Source organism: Agelaius tricolor, unplaced genomic scaffold, assembly GCF_023055355.1.
Source record: "Agelaius tricolor isolate 1412-34295 unplaced genomic scaffold, bAgeTri1.0.p SCAF_8, whole genome shotgun sequence".
Lineage (NCBI taxonomy): Eukaryota > Metazoa > Chordata > Aves > Passeriformes > Icteridae > Agelaius > Agelaius tricolor.
Genome location: NW_027269268.1, coordinates 24,516,604 through 24,542,780, shown reverse-complemented (window position 1 = coordinate 24,542,780; position 26,177 = coordinate 24,516,604). Strand labels below are relative to the sequence as shown.

General features: G+C 36.0%; 1 long non-coding RNA gene across 2 annotated transcripts in view; it reads left to right on the top strand.

Moving 5' to 3' along the window:
- LOC139592314 (uncharacterized) overlaps positions 1 to 26,177 on the top strand; it is a 66,974-nt gene that overhangs the window by 22,444 nt on the left and 18,353 nt on the right. For both annotated transcript variants that reach the window (XR_011679960.1, XR_011679959.1), the window contains 4 exons: positions 18,067 to 18,246; positions 19,041 to 19,186; positions 19,484 to 19,621; positions 20,778 to 20,894. This is a non-coding gene — a long non-coding RNA (uncharacterized lncRNA). The remainder of the gene's footprint in view (positions 1 to 18,066; positions 18,247 to 19,040; positions 19,187 to 19,483; positions 19,622 to 20,777; positions 20,895 to 26,177) is intronic.

Here is a 26,177-nt window from a genome sequence, read left to right as displayed (position 1 = left end):
ACTGTATGGAAAGATACTTTATTCAAATGCTATGCGTAGGATTAACCTATAATTCCTCGTAAATCCTAATGATATACCAGTGTGAGAGGAGTCATCTCAGACTTCATTTTGATTTTTAAAATATTAATATATTAATTTTTAGGAGAAAAAACATATTAAATTTCACTTGAAACCCCCCCCCCCAAATACTTGCAGGAGGTTATTAATATTTTTTAATATGATTTTATTACATCTCACACATAAGAATACTTCTGCCTTAACTGGCATCTTTAAAATTAATGAATGGGCAGAAATTTTCTCTCCAAGCGTAAAGGAGTTTCATGATTTGTGAGAGATGTCCCATGATTCATGGTACCAAAATATTATGAAAGATCTGGTTGATAGATGTTTCAGATAATTACAAATATTGCTCATTTAACGGCAATGAAAAATCTATAGAGGGTTATTTCTTCAAGCAGTCTTGGAATTTAAACATGATATGAGCAATTTGGTCATGACCATTGATGCTTGCTTTAAAATTGGATTTTTATACTTCTATTTGATTCTTTTATTTCCACATTGTAGAATAACTGTCTCACTCTTTCCTTATAATTCAACTTGATATCATGCCATAGACTAATCATATGTGCATATCATCTGAACATGGTCACAGAAATTGTATACGGATAATTTCCAAAAATTGAGCTCTGAAATGTGTGTAAATTGAAAATAATGATGCCATTAACCAACATATATTTATGAGATAATGTGGAATGTGGGGATTTCAAGTAAGAAGAGTGAAAACCAGGTTAGAAAAGATCCCCTTTTTCTTGCTCTGTAAAGGCAATTAACAGTGGCATCGGCCTAGCAGTGTCTGCCTAGCAAAAAAAAAGTGCAAGACAACTTTTTTTTTCTGTTACATTTATTGCAACAGGTTTCAATTTACAAAATCAAATTCTGATCAGTAGATTTAAAAGTTATAAAGACACAGTGTGATGTCCACTTGATTTAGTTCATCATTATTCAGATGAAGTACGCTATTTGTAGGCATTTGTTGAGGAACTACTAACAGAGTTCACAGTTTCATTCTAAATGTGGAAGTTAATGCAACTGCATTTTTTTCATTAAACATCAGACATAACATCTTTCCCTTAGTTTGCTCAAACTGCTGTATTTGTTCAAAATACCAGACTACAGACTTCCACTTTTCAAGTGGTTTACTAATTCCTGCTGGCACCTTTTCCTGTTTACTAAATGAATTTCCCATCTCTTCCTTTACATGTAACTGTTCCTTCTAACTGATTTATATACAAAAATTTAAGGCCAAATGCAGATGTGTTACTGACAAGCTAACCAAATTTCCTATTGAGAAGCTAAGGAAATTTCTCCAGATATACCTTAATGAAATAGGAATTAGAATATTTTCTCTTACCTCTCTCACCATTAGGGGGAACCTTTTATGAACTTGTTGAGGAAGGCCTGTCTGGAAACAGAAGATATGGCCTTTACTAGTGACTATATCAAATGTCCAAAAATCTCTAAAATGAAAGTGTTTTCTGAAAAGTCACTGATAGAAAATATTAACTGAATGTTCTATATCAGCTGGTGTAAAGATCAGCCTTAAGGAAGATAAGGAAGATAAAATATATTATGTACTCTGTTTTTTGTAGGATTTTCACTGATCCATAAAGAAAATCCATAAGAATCAGAGTAAGAACTTTTTTTCCTCTTAGCATAGGAGAAAATAAACTTCTCTACTAAATAAAAATAACCTGTTCTACTGATGTCCTCTTGATTCAATGGTGGGTTTACTGTCCTTCTGACCCATCTGTCTTGCAAATGGAAAGAGCCAGAGTAAGCCAGAGTAAACTTCTTCCCGAAGCTGCCAGCTCTGCAGTTCACAACTGCTGCTACAAAACATCAAATTCCTTTGTGCCTGATGCTGCCTCATGCTGTAGTACAGCAGGCACACAGTGCATCTTCATAGTACAAAATCAGGAAAATCAGTCTCAATTCTCAAATAACCAAGGTTACTTGAGTGGAAAATGATGTGCTGCCTCATCCTCTGCGACGTGGCTGGAGAATTGAGAGGACACAAAACAATAATTAGGGCAACAAAAATTAAATATTTGCAATATGACCATACAGTCCCATGTCATTGACCCAGTTCCTCCTGGCAGCAGTGCAACTTAGGTAAAACTTCACTGAAGGCAGTGGAATTTGAAGCTGTATTGCTGAATGTACATAGCTGAGCTGAATTCCCCCATCTGCTGAATTGGGGGAGAGCAGAGGTACCATAAGTGAAGAAATGTTGACATTAATACCTTTGTGAAGACTTTAAAGGTGAACTGTCTTTTACTCCCTTTAGATGCTTCCAATGGGACAGATCATTTTGCTGGGTTTTTTGAAGGTGCAAAAACACCTTTCAACAACCTTTTGTTTCTCTACCAGGTAAGGTTAAGCATATTAGCTTGAGGTATTTTGGCTAGCAAAAACCAGTGAAAGCTTCACTAGAGGAAAAGTGAAAATCTTTAAATGCTGGTTAACCGAGGCTGAAATGGTTTACAGCAAAATCTTCAATTTGACAAAGGGTTTTTGAAATACAGTCAGTTCTGAGTGCAACCTTTCTTTCTTTTGAAGTCTTTTGTTTAGCTGCCCTTCTCTTCTTCTCTCTGCTTTGAGGACTGTACAAGAACCCCAGAGTGGATAGGTCTACCAGATGGGTTGAGGATCTCCCTTGAAATGCCAGGATGGCTGCTCTAAATGCCTATTTTTATTCTGGGAACACGATGTCCCAGGTCTCAGCCCCTTTAACCTCTTGCTGTTTAGACAGATCTGTAAAGTATCTGCCTTAAAACTGTCCTGGTTTTAAAAGTGCCAGTTCCTTCTGCCCCTAGGCACCTTTGTCTGAGGGGCTGAGATTGCAATCCCAGGGTAACATAGCAACTCTTTTCAGTTTATATGAGAAATATTCCCTGCCAGGATGAAGCAGGTGGTGACAGGGCAAAGAGGCTGGTTTGTGGGATCTTTTCTGCTCAGTTTTCTCTGTCTCCTTAGACTTGTCAAAATCTCTTTTCCTATAGCATCAGAAATTCTCTACTAAGGGTAGGGTGAGCCACTGGAACAGGTTGCCCAGAGAGGTGGTAGATGCATCATCACTGAAGCTCAGGTTGGATGGGGCACTGAGCAATCTGGTTTACTGAAAGGTGTTCCTGATCATGGCAGGGGGGGGTGGGACTAGATGAACTTGAAAGGTTCCTTTCAAATCAAAACATTCTGGGATTCTATATTTCTTTTAGATAGTTTTTTACATTTCTTTATACGCATAACATCATTAAATACAAATTTTACTTCATGGTAAACTGCTTTGGGGAACATTTATGACCTTTCCCAGTCTCTGGAGGTAATCATGCTTATGACGACTTCGGTTAACTTTCCTTCAAGGTCTGATATTTTGATCAAAAAGAACTTATTCTTTTTCTCTATAATGTTGTTGGTTACAATGTTTTTGAGATTTGTCTGGAGTCTCTGGCCATGGTCATCTTCCACAGTCATTACTTTTTAATAACATAGTATTGTTTGATTAGAGAGGAAAAAAAATAAAAGTAAGAAAACTGTATGTTTATGGTGAAATATTTGACAGCAAAACGGGTAGTCAAATGCAGGTAAAAATATATTTTTCCTAGAATTGTTGGGCATACATAGACATCTTGTTTGTTTTCCTTTTGTCCTTACCCTCACCTCTACCCCATGCATATTCTTTCTATTTTGGTATAGAAGACTATCAGCATATAAGTTTTCCTTTTTTAAGTTATGGGAAATCACTTTATTTTCGAGAAAAATGATTTCCATAAATCATATATTTTCCTACAGCATCCAAAGTGTTTACTTGTTTTGTGACTTTACCTCCTTTGTCATTCCCAGAAGAAGGTGTATATGCAGATCTCTGTTTAGGTTTTCTTCTCACATTGAAGGAAATACTTAATAAGCCACTTTGGGAATGAGTCCGAGAAAGTTCCAAAAAAGTGTGAGGACATACCTCCTCATGCATTCAAACTAGAGCAGAAGGCAGAAAGGGGAAAGGAAGTGTCTGCTGAGCAGTAAATAAATGATGTATCTCTGTGGGGCTGCTGTTGCAAATTTCATAGGCAGCTCTGCAGATTCCATTGGATCTACTGGTGGCATGTTTCCCATGTTTTTGTCTCTTGCTGAAGTAGAAGATGAGAAATTTCTGAATATTGCCTTGGATAAATGCTTTTGTCTTAGAGTGGGGCAATGTTGAGGACCCTGTGAGCTCCAGGACCTCTGCTACTGAACAGCCCTGATCTCAAAAACTTGTGTGTGGCAAACAACCTGGCCTTTTCCAGCTGTTGGAGCTCCTGGGATTGTCAGAGGCAAGAAGTAGATCTCAAGCATAGGATAAAGAAAAGTCCAAGAAAACTAATCTAAAAAAATTTACTACTGCCCTGAGTTTTTAGGTTCTATTCCCTTTTCTGTACAAATTTTAGATCCTCGACCCAAATAAAAAAGGCAGCTTTTAATATTATACAATTCAGTATAAATTCACATTCTTCTGCTGCTTTCTCTGCCAAAAACTAGTAGCTGAATAACATGGCTCAGGAGCATTTTCAGAAACAAGTTAACCTCCTCAGCCAAATAGATATATGTCTCTCACAGATGTGATTAAAAAACAGGAGGAATAAGTCTATGTATATTTTCTCTTGCCCATGACATATTATCAAAGCAACAATATTCTTGGCTTTTGGGATAAAGTAAAAAAGAATTAGAGAGTAAGATGTCTTCCTAAAGCAGGAAGGGCCTTTCCTTGAATTTTGTTGAGCTCACAGTTTAATCTTCCCCAATAAGCCTATGTAACTTCCATTCAAGCCAGGTACTTCTATCTCTTATCACAAAACTGGAACAGTTATTGGGTGTCTTTCTGCCTCTGGTACATCTTATAAGCACCTCCTTATACTGCTGCTGAATGCAATTTGACCAGTTTTTGGATATTCTTTACACTTTCTGGATATTCTGCTTTATTGCAGATATTGTTATTTTAAAACAGTTTTCATGCTCATTACAGGTAGTTCCAAATCCTTGGATTCACTTTTTTTTTCTTCTTTTGTTTTCTACTCTCTATTCTATTGTTTTAAAGCAGATGTACTCCCTAGGTTTATCGTAGCTTCCTCACAAAAATAGATTTTTTTACCAGCTTTACTTATGAGCTCTGGGAACTTGTACAGACTGCCAAAGTTTCCCTGGGGTTATGACCCCTCAGTGTTTAAATTAAACATTCATTGCTGCCTTGACTTCTTAGACTGTCAAAGGAGCTGTGTTCAAAAGCTACAGAAATCAGGAGCCAGTAATTTAAATAAATTATTTGCTGAGTGCAATTTGTCATTTCTTTCACATTTGAGTTTATTGAAAGACAACATACAGTGTAAGTACAAAATTGTACCAATGAATTACCTTAATAGTGGTGTTTTGGGCTGAGTAGCAGTGCGGGGACTTAGGAAGAGAAAGAAAAGCATAGCATTGGTAATGTTCCTTGAATCTCTGTGATGAGTGGCTCAGCCTTGCTTTTCATTCTTCCACAGAGTGTCACAGAATATCCCCAAGTATAGATGGTAGAAGCTTGATGTTGTTTGTGTCTAGCCTCAACTTTCCTATGTCCTGGTGTATCTAAGAGAATAATCTACAGTTATAATCTATGGAACTTTAAAGGCAGGAAGAATTCCAGAACATAAGATGTTTAGATGAAAACTGTTTACTTTTACATGTTACAGGGGAATTAGGTTAATTTCTCTGACTGCTTCTTTGCTTTTAAGCTTGCATAAAAATTTAAAAGGATTAAAACTAAATATTTGTCCATGTGTGGCTCTATATAGAGCAAATGCACATGAACAGTGTGCTCGTAGAGATATTCTGTACTGGGATGGATATCATTGAATATTTAAGGATTGGTTAAGCACGGGAATCTCAAAGAGAATTGCTGCATGGAAGGAGACACAACAAAGTTGTTGAGTTCAGGTATGCAAGCTGTCCTTAGGTTTGCAATGAATTTTTTTTCAGCAAGTTTTTAGGATGTATTTCTTAGTGGATGAATTTCAAGGTGAACTGGAAAAACCTGTGAAATAGAAAATAGAAATTGTCATTGCCTTTTTTTTTTCTCAAGTGCTTTTCCACTGATGCATTTTTAATACTACTTTCAGAGTGGGAAAACACATTTCATCAATGTGTTGTTAGCCTCAAGAAACTAAACTGTAAAATAATGAGACAAACTGTTTATTAATGACAGGCTAATGGCATGACTTATGACATTTTCCATCATTGCATCAGATATAAATTGAGTTGTCAGTGACAACAACTAGCCTAGAAGAGTTATTATTTTTTTCTTTCTTTCTCCTCTGCTGAAAGGTGTTAGCTCATAAATTATATGGATATTTTGTGTAAAAGGCTTAATATTTAAAAATGGAAGCAGAAGTTCTATTTTGCTGGATGCTCACCCCAGTCTCTCTACTCATTTTTTTTTTTCCCAAAGGAAGAAACCACATAGCTTCCAGGACTTGCTGAGTGAAAAATAAATTAGCTATTGCCACTCTACGAATATGCAAAGTCTGGATGTTTTTGTTATTTTCTCCCCACTGCTGGTGTGGTTGCTTGGTGTTTTTTGGTTTTTTTTTGTGGAATCTTTTAAATGGATTTCAGGGGTTTTTTTTATTTTTGTTTCGCTTTTATGAGATATACTCTCTTATAAGAGGCTTAACAGGAGTTCAAGTTCATTTTTCTTATTTCAATAAATCTATCACTAATAGAAAAAAATTTGCTGAGGCAGAAGTGGGCAAAAGTTACTTTATGTGCATTTTAACATCTATGTCTTGTAATTTGTGCAGGAATAGTTAGAAAAGCTTTCAGCTATTGATCATAAAGAGGAGCTGCTAGCATAGTCACTCCTTAAGGAAAACAAACCTTGCAGTAAATCTAATTAGAGGTGAGAGGTTGCATGTAAATGATTGCCTAGATCATCCCTGTCAAGGCGTGGTTGTCTGTAGAAGCAGTTGCCTTCAGCACATCTGCTTCACTGAACTGTAAGGTTTGCTTCCTGTTGCTGAAGTGCCCTTTTAGTCATTGAGGTCTGGTTTTACAGCAGTCAATTGATGGGAGGGATGGAAATGTTCGAAGGTGGTCGCTCATGGTTGAGAGTGACCACCTGAATCCTACCTGGTCTTCCCCAGGCGTCATTCAACAGGCAGGGCTACAGCACAAGCACTTCCTGTTGAACTGAGATAATCTCTGCATTAAAAGAATTTATTCTGTCTGAAGAACAGGGAGGCAGTCAAGCCTGAATATTTTTCCAAAAAATATCACTTAGGCCTGGACTTTTCTGGAAAAACTGTTTAACTTCCATGTGATGTCTGCATGCACCACATCTGGACACAACACACTATTATTTTCATGATAATTTGCAAATGAAATGATGAATCTAAACACACAGATTCATATAGATAGGCAGTGCAAAATCACACATAAAAATTGGGAATTAGCCAAGGTTTTTCTAAATATTATCATCTCCTAGTTTCTCCTCTAGTATGTTTGTGTTTTTTACCTCTTTTTGGACAAGTAACTATTGCAAAGTGACAGTTGATAGCTAATTTGTAAGGAAGTGTAAATGCAGCTGTAGGACTGTATTTCTTTGTGATAGTGTGTGTACCATTTTTGACAGCCTTTTCAAAAGTGTATTTGCAGGAAGTCCTTGAAAGAGCTGCTTCCCTTCAAGCATCCTTGTCTGAGGCACTTCCAAGCATCTTCAGGCTCATTCAAAACACTGTTAACTTTTCTCCAGTCTGGGATAAAACTTTAAAGGGAAATGTGAGTCAAAAGACACTCCCACCAGAATCTCTGCTTTGTGTTCTGTACTGAATGAAAGGATTTAAAATTATTTTGTTTACTAAATATAGGCTGCAGACTATTTTTCTGACCTAGTTATGTACCAGTCATAGTGGAAATATAATTAACACAGGCACAAATTATGATTGCTGATTCTTTTGGCAGTAAAATATTACTCATAATGCACATCCATTGTGATTGCTATTACTTACCATATTGATTCCCAGCGTGCCTAAGGAACACAGCAACAGGCAATATTGTGTGAGATGCCACGGAAAAAGTCATTGCAGAGACTCCAAGCAGTGCTACAAATGTGTTGCCATTAAACAAGCCTGTGGTTATTTATGACAAAAATGACACTGGCTCATCTTTCTTGGTGGCAGGACTAGCAATAGTGTTTGTGCAATTTCTCTTGAGAAGCTGTTGTTTTTTGTCATTAACACTTCTCCTGCACCTGCACCTATGGTGTGACAACAATGTTGGCAATTTTGGTAATTTTCCCTGACTGGCAGTGTGGGTTACACAAGGTTTACCAGCACTTTTTTCTTCACATTTTCCTTCACTTTCATCTGAGAGCTTGAAAGTTCAACAGAATATTTTAAAAACACATATGGAAACATATTTATTGACTGATTTTAATCAAACTGGCTTGTGAACATGTAGTTAGAATAAGCAAATGATTAACCAGATGAAAACATTGCAAAATGTTAGCAATGGTTGCCTGTCTATAGATGTATTTAATTGTTTAGGTCATTCTACACTTTGCTTCTCTTCATATCCCATGTACTTAAAATATAAACAGTGTAAAAATCTCTATCACCCCTTAACTTGCAAAAGAAATGGCCAAAGTCACTTATGCAAAGTGATTCTCTTTGATTTGTTTTTCAATTTACATTTGTTCCAGAAAGGGGATGTTTTCAGATTGATTGTAACAATAGTTACTGCACTATCTTTGTTCTTAAAGTCCTTTCCCAAATTTTTTTCTAATTGTAGACCACATGTACCAGAGAAAAATTTTTAGTTTAATTTTGCAGTGTTATTTGGAAAGGTCAAAAATGCAGACTTGGAAACTCAATACAGACACTGTAAAACAAACTCTGAACTGAGCCAAGTCCTTGTTCAGAGGAGAGCTAGAGAACAGCCTATGCCTGGTGAGCTCTGAGGGCACGCGTGCACTGAATTTTCTGTTCCTTCAGAGTTTTTGAAAGGTGTGTTTCCCACATAAAAGGAATAGCTACAGAGCTGCCAGCTCTCCTTTCAGCAGTGGAGAGCAGGCCCTCATTACTGATGTGAAGGACAATGAAGGGCACAAAAATCTTTTGAATGCTCACTTAGTAACTCTTATTAGAGGATCAGGCTCTTCCCAAAGAGGGAGCCTCCTCCTCAACCTGTTTAAATTACTCTGAATGGATTTACATACATTTACTCCAGTTCAGTTACTGGAACATGCATGTACTACCTAATGAGAAATAGTTTCTTGTATTTTTAATTGACAAATATTACTGAAAATTATTTAATAGCCTTTTACTGAGCATTCACTTTTACTAATTCATGTATAGACACGATCTTAGGCTATGACAACCTGTATTCAAAAGTGATAATGAATGTTTTCATCATCTGTATCTCTAAAGCTAATGAACTTCTGAATTGTACTTAGCTGAAGGTAAGAATTGATCCTGTTCACGTAAAAATTTGTTCTTAAAATTATGCCTGATATGAGTACTTGCAAGAAGATCAACCATAGAAGTCAGGCTGTTATGAGAAAAGATGCTATAGCTTATTCCTTTTTAAACTTTATTTTTTCCTCAGGAAGCTAGATATATTTTATATATATTTTTTTTTTATATAGATACACACACATACACACACACACACACATATATATATATATATACACACGGTTACACAGTGAACTACAGAAAGAATTAGGGACATGTATTTCATGATCAAATTACTTTATTTCTAATATTTTTTTTTATTTAAATGATAGATTAAAAAAATTAATTGTAGCAATGACTCTTAAACCTCTTCAAATCCATCTGCCCTTTGCTATGTCTGGAAATTTGCTTTCAATTCCCACTCTGAAAGAAACCCTGGAGTCAGATGCAATGCTTCCAGGACTAGAAATTAGGTTAATAAGGAAGAGTTGCTGACATGCCTGAAGTATATTCTGACCTAATAATATACATTTCTTAGGAAGATAATGATGTTCCAATTTGTCTAGGACATAAAATATCATAGAAGCAGTTGAGATATATACATCTATAAAGTTCCTTTGAGCCTCTTGTTCATTATTATATGTTGTACTGAGCTATAGTTGAAAATTTGCAATAATAGTGTTGTTTAGTACAAATGGAGATAATGTATTTCTTAGTATAATAGACCCTAACTGTGAAAAGGCAGCAGAGTCTCACAAATTTATTGTCTAGCCATGCAGTAATGACAGAAAAATATTCAGAGGCATCTGTTATAAAGAATTAAAGAAATATTCAGAGACATCTGTTATAAAGAGTTATAAATAATTGTTAAAGAAATCTCTAGCCCTTGAGATAAAGGTAATTTTTTAGAGTCATTACTGAACCAAAGCAGTAATTGTCAGCTGAGACTAGGATATTCAGAGCTTTCTATCTTGTGAGTTATTTTCTTTTTCCTGTCATCTACCCTTTCTTCCACTGGGGATAAGTTATTATTAAAAAAACTTAATAAATTTTGCAATTCATTTATCTGCATTTTATACTTGCATGGTCATTTTCCTGATGATTTTGTATATGAATTATAGCTAGCTTTTCATAGAAAACTTTGAAAACATTCTTGAGTACCTAGACACGTTTTAGGTATTTTTGGATGCTAAGCCAAAGCCAAACTCACTTACGGAACCTCTGCTTTTATTTTTAGCATTGTGCCTTATAAGAATTTGTGATTCTGGTTTGATTGAAAATATTGAAGCTCATTTTTATTGCTGGGTTATGGAAGAGGCTTGATTGCCAACCCTGAAGCACCTTCTAGGATGTGTTCTAGGTCTGAATACACGTTGTTAGCAATTCCGAGAGAGATTGCTGTATTGAGGTCAATATGTCTCTTATGTCTGAGATGTGCAGTTTCTAAGAATTAGATGAGAATGACATCTTAGCAGAAAACTGGAGATTGTCATGGTTTTGTTTTCAACAAGTTACATATCATCTCATGAAGGTCAAGCCTTTTTCCTTGGTCAAAATGCTTTTCTCTTGATAGACAAGTACAGTTTATGTTGATGGAAACATTGGTGTCAAGCAAAATATTTTGTGAATTCATGTCAATATTGCAATGTTGTTTTGGCTGAAGAGAGATAAAAGCCTCCCCACATGCCCAATTTATATTTTAGAAACCTTTAAGTGAAAATGAAGTACCATTTCAATTTTATTCTTTGCTCTGAAATATAATTTTCAATACAGATTTTTTCCAAATTGAAAATGAACAGATGTTTTTTTTTGGGTTCCATCAGTAATTTTATGATGACATAGTAAGTTTACCAAAATGTAACTTTAATGAATTTAATTTGTTAAAATTATACTTATAAAACACCCAAACAATAATTTTAAGTGAATTTGTTGTGTGCCAATATTTTGGTTCTTGTTTCCCACAGGAAATTGTTAAACTTCAGAAACATGTGTTTTCTCTGATTTTGGTTGTTTTATTGCTCAATTTCTTTCCACTAAGTCTGATTTTCATCAAGTTTATATTTGGTCTCTTTTTTGTCTGTTTTATATCAATTTTTTTCATCTGGAAATCTACATAGTAGCTCTGAACTAAGCTGTTCTTTCTTTCTTTTCAAAATTTACTTCCGATTATTGTTCCAGACATGCAAAAGAAGACTGCAATATTTTTTTATCTGTCCTATTTTTCACAGAAGCATCTCTTAAATAAGTATAGGCTATGGAATATTTTCTGATACTGGAAGGAAAACTGCAGCCATTTGGCTGAGATTTCCTGAGGTGTAAAATAAAACCTTGGACATCTTGGGCTATATACCCAATTGATACTCAGAGATCAGTTTTATATGCAAGAAAACAGATTGATGCAGCTATGATTGACTCTGTACATGTTAGCTGGTGTGTGCATGTCTGCTAAGACAGAGACATAAAGAACGTAGATTTTACTGCGTGGGAGCAGTGAGTCATTGAACTAGCTCTTCACAGCTATAAATCAAAAAAGCAAATAAGCATGCATGTTTTCATACATGCAGTAAAAGAAACAAAAGAGATAAAAATGTATAAATGTTCAAATTTACTATCTTTTAAATTTCTTTTATAGCATCACCTAATTTTATTTATACACAAAGTACAGAGGTGTGGAAGATGGTACACAGATTTGTTGAGTTGTGGGCTTTTTTCCCCCCATTAAGAGCAGGTAATGTTTCAATTTGAATAGATGCAGAAACACTGGTAGCAAACCCTATGCACAGAAGTCACAGGAGTCACAGGATCAAAATCACCCTGAGATTAGTTAAGCAGCTAAAGCCACTGGTTATCAGTTTGAGATGATATGAAGTAACTTGTTCTTTCTTTGAAAATATCACAAGATTGCTAATTTCTTACATTTATTTTATTTTATTTTCTGTTGCACATCTCAGATGACTGCAATAGTGCTCCCTTCACAATGTGTCAGTATTACCCACAAATTGCTTGGACTAAGGAGTCTGATGTAAGTCCGGCTTTTCCAGTGCCCACTTTCTGACCAATAATAATGGGAACTATTGCAATGACATCTTAAGCTTGCAACTCTCCAACATCAGATACAGTGTTTTAGAAAACAGGAATAGAGAGAGTCACTAAGGAATAGAAAGACTTGGATCCACGTATACAATACTCTGTACAGTGGAACTACACTGTCAAAGGGAAAATGGTTTGCCTCTGGGGAAGAGTATTACCCTAGAAACAAGAGAGATTTGTGGAAGATGAGCAGCTATCTGAGTCAAAACCATTTCTTGATGGGTATGGACATAGCAACTAGTCTCATGTAAAGCTCAAAGTCTGGTTTATGAAGTAATTTTAATCCTTGTTTGTTTGCTTGAGAATATTCCTTTAGAATATTCAAAAGTCAAATCTGTTGGTGGATATGATGGCTGTGTTTTCAGTGGGTGTATGTGGGTGCAACGTTTTGAACTGTGTTTCCACAGTGAAAGCTTTGAAACAACAGTAACTGCAGATAGCCAGCTATATTTGTTTAAATGAACTTCTGCAGTTATTACAGTATTTATAGAAACCTAAAGGGCTATGGATGCAGTTTAGCAGATATCTGTTTACATTTTAAGGAGATAATTATGTGATGTCCACCAAGTTTGTGGGCAATCTATAATGGTAATTATCATGCTTGTACAAAAATACAAATTACACTCCAAAATATGTATCCAGTGGGAAATTATTCCCTCCTAGAAGAAAAACGCTCTCATGCACTTCTTGCTTGCACTGTTTTCAGTGTAGTTTCTTTACTCTTGTTTGATTGCTGTTGATGTACTCTCACATTGCCCAGCAGATTAACTTTTTTCATCCAGCTTATGTAAGCAGTCATCTCAACTGGAACCACTGATGCAAGAGGTAGCTGAGTCATCTTAATCAATGTACCCATCTACTACTACTAGAAGCCCATGAGACCTATTGATAGAAATGATGTGTAGCTGCAGTACAGCTTCTCCAGTTCTATCATTTGCAGCTGTATGGTGACACTGTATTAAATTTTTGAGCTCTAAGTGCTTTCATCCTGCTTCTTCACACAGGCAAGGTACAAAATGTTCATTGCTTTTCAACTCTTCAGCCTCTGTAAGTGAAAACTCAGATATATAGCAATTATTGTGGACTAGAAACTTTGCTGTGTCAGAATTCAGCTTGATGCACAGAAAGAGAACTTTCTGGTGCCTTTCTATCATTCTGAGCTTGACTGGTAAGACAACTAGTCTGGATTAATCTGCTCTACCCTGAGCTACAATAGTGCTGGGACAGCTCCCCCAGAGCTAACCTAACTGTATTAAATGCCATTAATTGGATGACAAAGTTAGTTTGGTTGGTGGCAGAAATCTGGCGAGCCAAGAGTCTTTGCTGAGAGAATAATCAAAGTGCAGATAAACCATATCCTTGTTTCCCTATGGCTGTGCTAGTCAGGACTGCGTGCCACTCTAAAATATTTAAGAAAAATGTATTTATACCTTAAGTTTTGTAATTTAAAGCATTTACAAAATCATGTAATCTGATCCTTGCTCACTTCAAAAAAGCCTGGAATGCTAAGGAGTGGACCAGGCAAGGAGTTTCCAGAGGTATCTGATTGATCTGAGCAGAATTTACATGAGAAGTGGGCACTGAAATCTTGGAGCATGCAAATCTTTCACATGGCACAGAATAAGCACTTCTTTTCAGTGAATCTGACATCACACATTGAGAAAAAGTTACACTAGGTATTAGAAATTGTTTGTTCTTTTACCACGTTGCATCTCTATGCTTAGGAAATGCTACAACACCTAATATAATATGTTTATCCATGGGTTTCCTTAGTTATCATTGGGAAAAATGTGATTTTTTATCTTTCTTTTACATTAAAAAAATTCCTGATTCTGGATGGCCTGTATAATGTTGATCCTTGTTCTTAAGTCTGGATTAGATTGGCTTTGCAAGGAAAAAATGAGTTGGGGCACAACTGGCTGTGTACACTAGGTGTGTTAATTTGACCATAGCATTCCTAAATTTTGGGATGCAAATCAGAATTGCAACCAGATGCCAGGTTCCTAAGGTTCAGTGTAGCAAATACAGTCTTGAATCTTTCTCTGCTTCATTGATACAAGGTCAGAACTGGTGGTATTTTTGCCCTTCACTGCAGGACTTCTCTTAAGTATATTACTCAATTATACAAGTTCCCTATAACGCAGGAGGTAATTTGATATTGCCCAGACTAATAATTTCCCGAGGACAGGAATATACTAAGGAAAGACAGCAGATCATGATCTTAAGGGGAGGATGATTTGCCTGATGAAATGTAGATGTCTGCTCTTGAGCCAGGTGTCTGTGCTTCTGTTACAATCAGTGGAGAGAAACAGGGAAGAGTAGGCTGCAACTCCACTTCTCTGACAGGGATAAAACTGTGCAGATAAATTGTTTTCTATAAATGCCAACTTCTCTACCAACCATAAGAGGATGCTTGTATGAATAATTTGGAAGCAGGCAAGCAAATCCTCTCCTCAGTGCTTAAAGCAGAATAAATCTTTCAAGGTGGGACACAGATGAAGAAACACAGACAATCAGACTAATAATCTGGAACTCAATAATCTACCACTTCTGATGCACTTTGTTTCACAGGAAAATTTCTGTCTAGCTCTGAACAAAACTGCTAACATTTCACTATAGGAGGGACCATTCCAAAGGTGAGCTCTCCTGGCAGCCCCTTCTTCAAATGGGAAGATGTTTTCTATTTTCCCAGTAAGGGATTTTGCCTCCTCAAAGCTGTGCTATTTGCCTTTTTAAATAGTGTCAGCTGTGTATAAAGATGAAAGACACAATTAGTGTCTCAGCCTTCAGTGTGCAATGTGATTATTTCTGGTACATTAATATTTCAGCTAATTCATCAAAACATATTATTCACCTGCAATAACCTCAGAGACTCTGTTCCTCCACAGGATTCTAATTAGTTTTGCATTTGGTGAAAGCAGTAAGAGAGGGAGAGGTTTTATATTTGTTATGTTGCAATGGATTAGAGATCAGGGCAGAAATTTTTTCCAAATATTGCTGAAGGACATAGAATTGGTTTCATGTTCTGCAAATCTTCTGATTCTATCTGGTACCCTCTCAAGCCTTTCAAAACCTGTGTATTTGTTGTCTCCTCAGAAGAATTTCACTTCTGAATAAATTTAGTATAAGAAAAATGGCAAAATATTTAGATAAAAAGTACCTGTCATGCTTTTCTGAGAAAAAATGAGCACAAGGAAAGGGATGGGGCTTTTTTTCCCCTCCAAGCTCAAAAACATCCAGACCTGGGATTTGGGAAAGGACTTTTAGGTCATGCAATATAGAGTGGCCTGACAGTCACAGGGCAGTCCAAGCTGGCATCACCCAGTGAGCATGTGAGGAACTGTATGAACATAAATCTGTGTCATTGCTTCCCTTACATAGCAGGTACATTGAGGAAGCAACTTCCATATCTACTGCACACTTGGAAATCTTCATAACTTGCCCTGAATGCTTCCTATTTATTTTGTGTCATATGAAACCTCTACTTTATTCCACAAAGTATTTTCAAAAAGAACGAAAAGAAAGAAATAAAAATAGGGCATGTATTTCCCCCTCCTCCAAAGTTCTTTCATATATATTTCTTGCATGTAAATGTGTAGCTTTTGATATACATCCTTTTGTAGGGTTTTTCTGGCAGGAGAATATTTTAATGTGAATAAGCACAGCCTTTGCCTGCTTCACACACTGGTTGCCTTAGTAACTGTGGCATAGTGCAGCTGAAGTGTGCTGATACCCTTGAAAGGGAGTTTGAAGGAAGCAGATGGGCTGTGATTATCATTGGTTGGATCAATTAGATGAGTAGATTGTGAGATACTAAAAATAATACCTTCAACTGCTTAAAAAAATTAATTTTGCAAGAGGAACAGCATTTTCAATATGACTCTTTAAGATATACGTCATCATGTTTGCAATATTTTTGTTCATCTTATATGATGAGGAAAGATGAAACTTTCCTGTCTTTTGCCAGAAGATTATCTTGATAGCTTTACTTTATTTTTAGTGGTCTCTTCCTTTCCAGACAGAGTCTGATGGTATGAACAAAGTGTGTTAATATGCTAAAAAATTAACAAATCCGTAATAAGCAAAAGAATGAATATAAACTAGTTGCCTTTGTTAGGTTTGAAAACAGAGACAAGAAAGGTAATACTAAAATGTTTTTGCAAAAAAAAAGAGGAGGAAAGGAAAAATCTGATACTTGCAACTTTGATGCTTTTGCAGAATATGAGTTCTTTCCTAGATGAAAGCTGGGGTATTGTATCAGGGAAAAAAAATGCTTGGAAATAGTTTTGTAAATTAGGAGCTTAATGGATTTACAGAGTATAATTTTATAATCCTATTTTGATTTACCATAAATTTATTCAAAGGAAAGGGAACTGATTGACAAGATTTCTACATTTAAAAATTTTTAGAGAAAAGTTTTCTTTATTTTTTAATAGGGAAATTTACAGGCTTGGTGTTTAATATTCTATGGCATTTGCAGAAAATTGCCCACTAAATTCAAATCACTAATAAGGAAACAAAACCTGTATAGGACAAGCATTCTTCTGATATCCATGAGATCTTGTAACTCTCCCCAAATGTAAAAATGCACATCTAGCTTAACATGAGAAGTGTGAGAGGTGTAATCTTTTTATTGGGTATGAATCCTTTGTATGAAGAATCTCCCTTCTTTGTGTCTTAACAGTATCAGAGATCACAGATGTTTTGCAGTCACATTTGAACAAGTGGGGTACCTGGCTTAGTAGCAGTGATGGGTGACCTCCACACGCTGGATCTTGAAAGCTACATTTCTCTAAGGGCCCTTGATATCCCAGGTGTTTCTGACATGATCACCACATTGAAAGGGGCACAGGATCACTTTTCATTTTTCCTCAGATACAATTCCTGCAGAGTTTTGGGTGAGTGTATGCTAGCCCTGCTCCTCTGTCATATTCCTGCTGTCAAAAATGCTCTAATCACAGCTTATTTTCACTGCTGGGATGCCTGCCTATTTGTAAAACTGCTTTTTATGGTCTCTAAGAAATTCAGCGTGTTGAGGGACTGGAGAAAAAGGATAGGCATGGAGTTAGAAAAAGACAAGATGAGAGCAGGCACAGCTCCTGAGAGGCTACTTTTTTTTCCTAGAAGAAATCGCTGTTAGAGGAGAAGAAAACAAAATGCAATTACCAGGAAGAGCATGCTGGTAAACTAAAAGGCATTTAGCTTAATTTAGTCAAACTAAAGAGATATTTAAAGATTCTGTTCTCTCTTTCATATATACACCTGTTGGTTCCTGAATCTTAAGGGCTCTCTGGTAATTCTCCCTCACACTTCAAGTAATGTAACTTTTTGAGAAAGGTGTGCTTTGCTTTGCTGTAGGCCCACATGGGAGTGGGGATTGGGGAATTTACTGAACTCCAGATACTCTTTGAGATCAGACAAGGTTTTTATTAACATTTCAAAACCTTTGCAGCTGCAAATGCCAGTAAAGACCACTCCCAAAGCCTGGAGGCTGAGGAAGATTCTCACAGAAACATGGAATCTTCAGCAACGTACTCCAAGTCTGATCTACTGTTAAGACTGACAAATAGAAAGTGTGTGAAATTGTGTCAAGTTGTTTCTCTTGTCTGTGGGCTGGGGAAGCTGGAACTAGGTAAGAAATTTTTATGTTTTCCTGTTTTTTCCATTTATGCAACTCAGCCCAGCTGAAAATGTTGATGTGACTTACACTAGTGCCAGCCTCTCATGCACTGTTACTGCTTCGCTAAATCTGAGTCCCAGAGAATTGTTCAAAGACTCCTGGTTGTTACAGGGGTCAGCAGATCTCATTGCCTCTTTAAAGGTATTGGGTTTGACAAGCCTTTACCAATTAGCTGATTGATCAACTGATGAAACAGAGAGTGAAACAGGGCATTATAGTGTGTGCAGAATTTACATGAGCAAGTTATGAAAGTAAACCATCATAGGACTTTTAATTTTAGACATCTTAGTTGGCTAGATTTCAGTCCTGAATGTGTTCAGGATCGCTAACACCACCACAGCACACATGATGAGTGACATAAGTAAGATGAATCACTTAAGGGTTCACTGCCCCACTGGGTTAGAGAAGTATCCATCACTGTAATACAACAGTGATGAATGCTGTAGCAAATCCTAAAACTGAAAATCAGAAAAATATGGTTAATATATATAGAATGACAGTTTCAAATAATGTATATTCCCACACATGTAACAGAGCACATAGGGAAAATACACCACACTTAAAGCACACAGTAAATAAATTGGGGAACACTGGAAATTAACCATATTGTGGCAATTTTAATTGTACACCTTTTAAAGATTAGATTTTGGCTTTAGTCTGTTCCTTTTGTTGCCCTGGTGTTTAAGAGAAAATCTAGTAAAAATGGTCTGATTGGGCACTGTCAAGTAACATCTTGTTATTTGCAGCTAACATGACAAGCTCCCAGAGAGTTTTTTGATGAAATACTTCAAATACGTATCAAAACAAGAAGAAAATTCTTCAAAGAACTTGTTTGAATTAAAGTGTCACTGAATCAAACTTAACTGAAGATTGGCTGGTATTTTTAACTGCAGTAAGTTGAAAGACTTTGTAAAGCTACTTGGAGGTTGACTTGCTGTAGTTTATTTTGTTAATTATAGAAAAGTTCTCACAGAGATCTTGGTGAAAGTCAACTCCCCTGTAGTGTGCAACCTCATTTTGTATGTTTGCTGAGACATAGAGTTACTCTGAATGTCACCATAATTTCAGAGATGTCTCTGTTTCTCTTGCTCATGTGTGTCAGCCATAGATTTTGTTTTCTCAGACCTTTCCTTCTGTTGTTACTGACTCTTAATTTCACTAGTGGCTAACAGTATTACCTTAATTTCAGGAGCACCTGGCAATTCAATCACAAGTGCTTGTGAGACTGATTGTCAATCACCCTGATCCTCTCCCAGCTTGGGGAGCACTTTGGATCATTGGTCCTGACTCAGCACCCACTGCCCAGTTGCCTTTGATGCAAACCCAGGTGAGCTTAAGAAGGGTAAAGATAGTCTCATCTGCCATACAAAGAAGAATTCCATTTGTTGGCAATTTATTCATGTTTTTGTGTTGCTATTAAGAAGACTATTAGCAATAGTTAGTTAAGCCAATAGCTTTCAAACCAAAAGCAGAAATGTACGTTTAATGGGACTTGTTAAGTGAACCAGTTATTCTAGGTTAAGAAGGCTATAAGGAAAAAAATATCATGGAGAAAATTAATCTATTCCACTATTCTACAATAATATCATATATATTTTCATGCAAATAAAAAAGATGTCAGTTAAACTAGTACTCATCAAAAGCCAGGAAAGGCATACTATAAGGAATGAGTTAGAAGAAAATTACACACATTGTCAAAATGAAATGTCTTCACAAGATACTCTGAATTTTGGTATTCGTTCTGGCCTGTGAGGCATTCTGCAAAACTCCCAAAGGAATATCAAGGTACCTTTAAAGTAAAGAAATTCAAATACAAGCAATCATTTTTTCCTTCTAGTTCATAGAATTTAGAATAATCTTCAATATTTTCCATAGGCTCCCTCTCTACTTCCTTCCTTTACAATAGTTTCAGAGTTTACTTTTTTTGTCTCTTTTGCAGTAAAAGTAATTGAGGATGAAAGCACAACCAGGGATTTTCTGCTACATGTCGTTTTGTGTGTGGATATGCATAAATACTAAGCTATGTTACTCAAGTTTTCCTAGCAGAAAATCCAGACAACATTTCACTGTGCAGAAATTAACATTCTGATGTGATCAACAGCAACCAAGCCAGTTGCTGAGTAGTGGTAACTGATCCCTTCCACATTTGCATGCATCTAAACCACAGAAAAAGCCTTTGAAGATATTTTTTAGGGTAGATGTATTATTTATTTTGTGTTATTGCTGTTAGCATTGCAAGCAAGATGTACACAGATGCATACCTCTATTGGTTTTGTGCTAAACTCTTCTGTACAAGTTCAGAGACTCCTAAGCCTGTGCATTCAAGTTTATACAGAACTGGAACTCATTTACAAAGTATTTCTATGCTCTGGTCATATAAGCCATATGAATATGTATGTCTTCAAATTTCAAAAATAGAGAACCTAATAAGATCTGATTTTCCAGTTAAAATCCTAAGGTCATGTTACATTCATCCCCCACAGAGCCTGACAAAGCAAGATCAGAATAAAACATCTGCCTTGAAAAAGGAACAAAACCTTAGAACTGATATTGATGATATCAGCAGTCTGCCTTTGGGAGACAAATCACTCTGACATGTGGTGAGTTAAAACTGATCTCATATCCCATATGACTTCTGAACCAGCTTTTCAGTTTGGGTTGACAATGGAAATGTAAAACAAAAAAAAAAAAAAAAAACCACAGAAAGACAACCAAAACCCATGAAATTATATCACCTTTTGTGTCTTCAAGAAGTATATGCCGTTTTTCCTTTTGAAAATCTTTTGCTTGGTCAGGATATTTTTTCTTATATAAGTTTCATTTGGAAGCTTTAAGTCATAATCTTATTTTATGAGGTACATATAAATTAAATAATATATCTGCTCAGGAAAAAAAGGGTTTTGGCAGCCTACTTCAGGGAAAAGTCAATGAAAGGTTGATGCAGATGAAAATCTCATGGACAGGTACATTAAGGCTGCTAAATGCTCTGTAACTCTCAGCAGTGCTGAGTTCACAAGGATGCTGAAGTGCCTCTAGCCAGCTCTAACTATTTAGTTGTAAAAGCTCAGTTCTAGGCATTTTCATTTTGGGTATAGGCAGATCTGCATAAGCAGAGCATAATTCTAACAAGCTTCTAAAATTGTAGGATGTCATAAAAGTAGGGGAAATGAATGTGTAAAAAAGGAGAGCTACAGAGAAGAGAAAATGAAGAAACACTTCTCTCAGTGCTTTGTATATGATCTAAAGGAGCCAAGGCATTGTTAAAATTAATATGATGAAAAAGTAAGGCTTTTCAGAAAATCTGCTCAATCTTTATGATAGTCCATAAAGTATCTTAAGTAAATATTTTGTCTAGGATTTTGAAGGATTGTTTTCAATAGATCCTGCCTTTGGAAGGGCTTATTGACTAGTTTATCTCTTGTGTTCCTTTTCAGATGCTGGACTTTGTGATTCATAAATTACAGTAACAGCCTACTGACATTTGAAACTTCACAGTAATTAGAAAAGAAAAAAGTAAAAGTAGATGGAAAAAAATATCAAGTGGATGCTACAGAAATATTTTATTTAAAATATCAGAAGTACTTCAGAAAACAGTCTAAACACTTAAAATTCTTCCTAGGGAGGGGAAGTGGAGGGAGATGCCCTGATCTCTTCTCTGTGGTGGCCAGTGACAGAACCCAAGGGCATGGCCTGAAGTTGTGTCTGGGGAGGTTTAGGTTGGGTATCAGAAAAAGGTTCTTTGAGAGCACTGGAACAGCTCCCCAGGGAAGTGGTCACAGCACCAAGGCTGACAGAGCTCAGTAAGCATTTGGACAAGGCTCTCAGGCACATGGTGTGACTCTTGGGGCTGTCCTGTGCAGGGCTAAGAGTTGGACTTGATAATTCCTCTGGTTTCCTTCCAACTCAGGATATTCTGTGATTCCATAAGTTACACTGTGTGCTAACATTGGAAATAACTTGTAGTATTCCTTCTGTAACACCTTTTTTTTTTAAATATACTCTGGGAAGATATGGTTTTCAGTCAAAAGTTGATGTTGAAAGATGGTGAATGATGTTTAATGATGGTTCTTTGGCTCATTCTGCAAATTGCCTGACTCTTGAGTTGTCTAATTAGTTATTACCTTCCTGAATCGGCAGATTTTTTTTTTTTCACTTATCATTACACTGAATATTCTTTTTTGGAACAGAGCAGAACTCGTTCCAAATTCCTGCCCACAGTTCAGTCTAGTAGGAAAAAAAGGACTAATGAAATCTTTGAATCTGTAAAAAAATTAAGAAGTCTTAGATCTTCATATATAGCAGTGAGATACTGCTCATGAAATCCATAATTTTTAAAGAATGTTGAAAAATTGGGGCAGATGAAGAAAAAAAGCTATTGACGTATTCCTAAGATTAGAAAGTAGCTTGCTGTGAGGAACTGAGCTCAATCCGTACACTTTATCTTTAATAAAATTGGGACGTCACTTGATTGCAACATATGAGTATATAGTGGTTAACAAAAAGTACCTAAATTCAGCAGGGAAAGACATAATTAGAGCCTGCTAGCTGAGCCACAGATACTTGATCAGAAATTTGGGACCACTTTTTAACAATGATGATAATTAAATGATGGAAAAAATTACTATAGGGGGGCTAAATTTACCATCTTTAAAGTCCTCAGCATGGCTGGAAGGAGTAATAATGTAGGATATTCTGCATGTCTTCCGGCTGAAATCCTGCTGGTCTGGGGAGGAGGAGGATGCTACTGTCTCCCTCATACTTCTTATAGTAAATGTGACAAAGCCAAATTAGATTGTTTTCTCAAAATTTTCCCTTAATTAAACACCAATTAGTGCAGTTGAACAGAGGGATACATGATTGAGATCTAATGACCTGTGATATGGAGCACGACAAAATAAATCAATGAGATTTTGTATTTTGATATGCAAATGTGAAGACTTCATGCAGAGTTCTGCAATGTGGAGTAGCAATGTAACTCTACTGACTGTGGGCCTGTTTTCCCTCCTCGTTTTGTGAGAATTGCCTGCCTTAAACAATATTTGAGTTGGTGTTGTTCATAACCTGCCTGTTTCTGAGTTAGGGTTGAATTTTTTCCCCCACATATTGCATTTGTGAGTGGGAAGGTTGTCATAATTTTTGGTGCATAATAAGATCTTAATATAGTTTTCGGTAGTTGTTATGGAATCGTAAAATAGCTTGTGTTGGAAGAGACCTTTTAAATGTCATCAAATTGAACTCCCCTTCAATGAGCAGGGACATTGCCAACTAGACTCTTAGAGACCTTAACCTTGAATTTTTCCAGGGATGGAGTATCTACCACTTCTTGGGACAACTTGTTCTAGTGTGTTTCCAGCCTCGTTAAAAAAAACAAAACCAAACAATCAAACTTCTTTCTTATACATAATCAAAATTAACCCTCCTTCAGTTTATTGCCATTATCCCTTGTCTTATTGCAACTGGCCATGGTAAAATATCTGTCACCATCTTCCTTGGAGGGCCCCTGTAGGTACTGAAGTGCTGTTATAAGGTCTCCCAGGAGCCTTTTGTTCACCAGGCTGAACAAGCCTGATTTTCTCTGCCTGTGTTCATTCCCAGTCATGTTTATATGACTTTTAGAAAATAAACATTCCCACTATTACAGTAAAGGTTTTCATCTGTTTAAAGTGAAGCCCAAGTACCAGAATTTCAGAAGGCATGAAATCTGCACTTGTTCTGTGTGCAGGCCTTAGTGAAATGATACAGGATAGAAAAAGATGAGTAAACATCACACAAAAGCAGTTTTATGTATCTAAGATCTCTCATGTCCCATGCTCTTGAGTAGCTACATGACATACCAATCAGTGTATTCTTCCAAAACAAAATCCATCAATCAAAGATGACAATTCCTAACTTACAAAGATCAAATTAGTGTGGTATTCCAAACAAGAATGTGTGTTTTTGTAACTGTCATAAACACAGCAATTTGAATTATCATAGCTCTGCATTGTAATACCTTGCTACCTGATTTCTTGCTACCTATGGAAAATAAATGCACATTCCCTCATGTCCAATACCATGAATAAAAATATAATGTGTGTTAAAAATCAGGATAAATTAAAAAAAACCCATTCCATAATGACAGAAAAAGGCTTGCTTTAGAAATCCCAAACAGGATATTTTGAAATTAAGCTTTTGAAATATTTTGTTTCAGTCAGAAGCATATGATTTATGTCATGTCATGAGATGTAGAATTTTTTTTTTAAATATAAGGTATTATATAAGTGTGCTTGAAGTAGGAAGGCAAGATAAACAAAGTCAAAGACAAATTAAACAAATCTTCTTGACCTCTTAATATAAAATGCTTTGATGATCTATTGAAATGAAATGGAAGTTTATGTATTAGTTTATATGTTTTTCTATTAGTTTACCTCAAATACAAAGAGATAGTAGTAATATAAATTTATATGAAATCTAGGTGTTATCACATATTTCACACTAAAATAAAAAGAGAGATCATTGAAATGGAAAAACAGCTATGGTAATTTGGTTCTGTCAAGTAAAAGACACCCTGCATAGTTTTGGGAAGCAGATTCTCATTTGTTTCCCACAGCCCTTTGGGGCATAAAATATGAAAATGGTCCATTTTGATGAGTGCTTAATTGCTTTTGCATGTATTTCTCCTGTATGAATTCATGGTGGATTCTATTAAAACTTCTCTGTCAATAAATCATGCCAAATGAGTCTCTGTTCAGGAAAGCAGTTATGCAAATGCTAAATCCTTACGGAGGTTCTATAGCATACCAAAACTATAAAAAAAGGAATGTCCAGTGAATGAAAATAAAAATATGGATAGGAACACTTATTTGAGGAGATGTACTTTGGCATGATTAATCACAAGAAGCTTTTTTAACTTTAGTCAGTGGGTTGACAAATAAGCAGCAACTGTAATTTATTAAAAGTATCTTTGTAAAAAAAAAAATCTTCTTCAGTTCTCCAAATAACAATCTCATGTTTCACAGAGTTGATTTGTTTTTCATACCATTCATTGACTTGTATATTTGGGAAACTGTCCCTGGAGTACTTAGTGCTACAAATCAGCATAATTGTATAGATCTGGCAAAAAGCAATTTATGGTCTCTCTCCATGATGATGCACTGGGGTATAGTGTTTTTCTTTTTTGTTTGAGATATAAAACATACCCACTATTAAGAAATTTCTTGTTCAATATCTGTCATGTAAAATGCACTCAATTAGTTGTAAAGCACAGATGCACTAAACAGTTGGGGTAGTTGGGTTTTTTTTCCTAGATGCTTACTGGACTTGATATATGTTTTTAACTGAGTGAATTGAAAAGAACCATATTCTTTATTACTGTGTAATATTTAATGTAATTTAGGTGTCAGTAATGAGTATGAGATAGTTCCGTATCAATTTTCAAATACTCTGGTCCCATTTTTGAAAAGAAATAGTAACAATTGTCTTTTTTTTAACCCCAAATTTTCAGTGGTTAATAATGTAGATCTACCTTTTTTTTTTCTTTGCTTCTCTGCATGGGTGAGCCATCAACTGGTATCAGTCTTGGAAGATACAGAGTTCTTTTCCTATAGACAGTGAATGTAACCTATCATCAGATATAACTTTTTTACAGTCATCAGGTAAGATTTTTTAGTATGTGTGAGGCATGATGATATAGTCAATAACCTGTTCTGCTTTTACGGATAATTCCTAAATGACTTAGTGTTAGATTTCATTTCATGCCCTACCACAGAACAAAAGATGTCAAGTAAAAACCAAGAAATGAAGAATGCAGGTTATAGCCACCTACTGGGAGCATTTTATGAAATAGTGCTTTAGGACATTAGTCAGCGTTAAAATGTTATCACCACACATATCGGATTTCTACA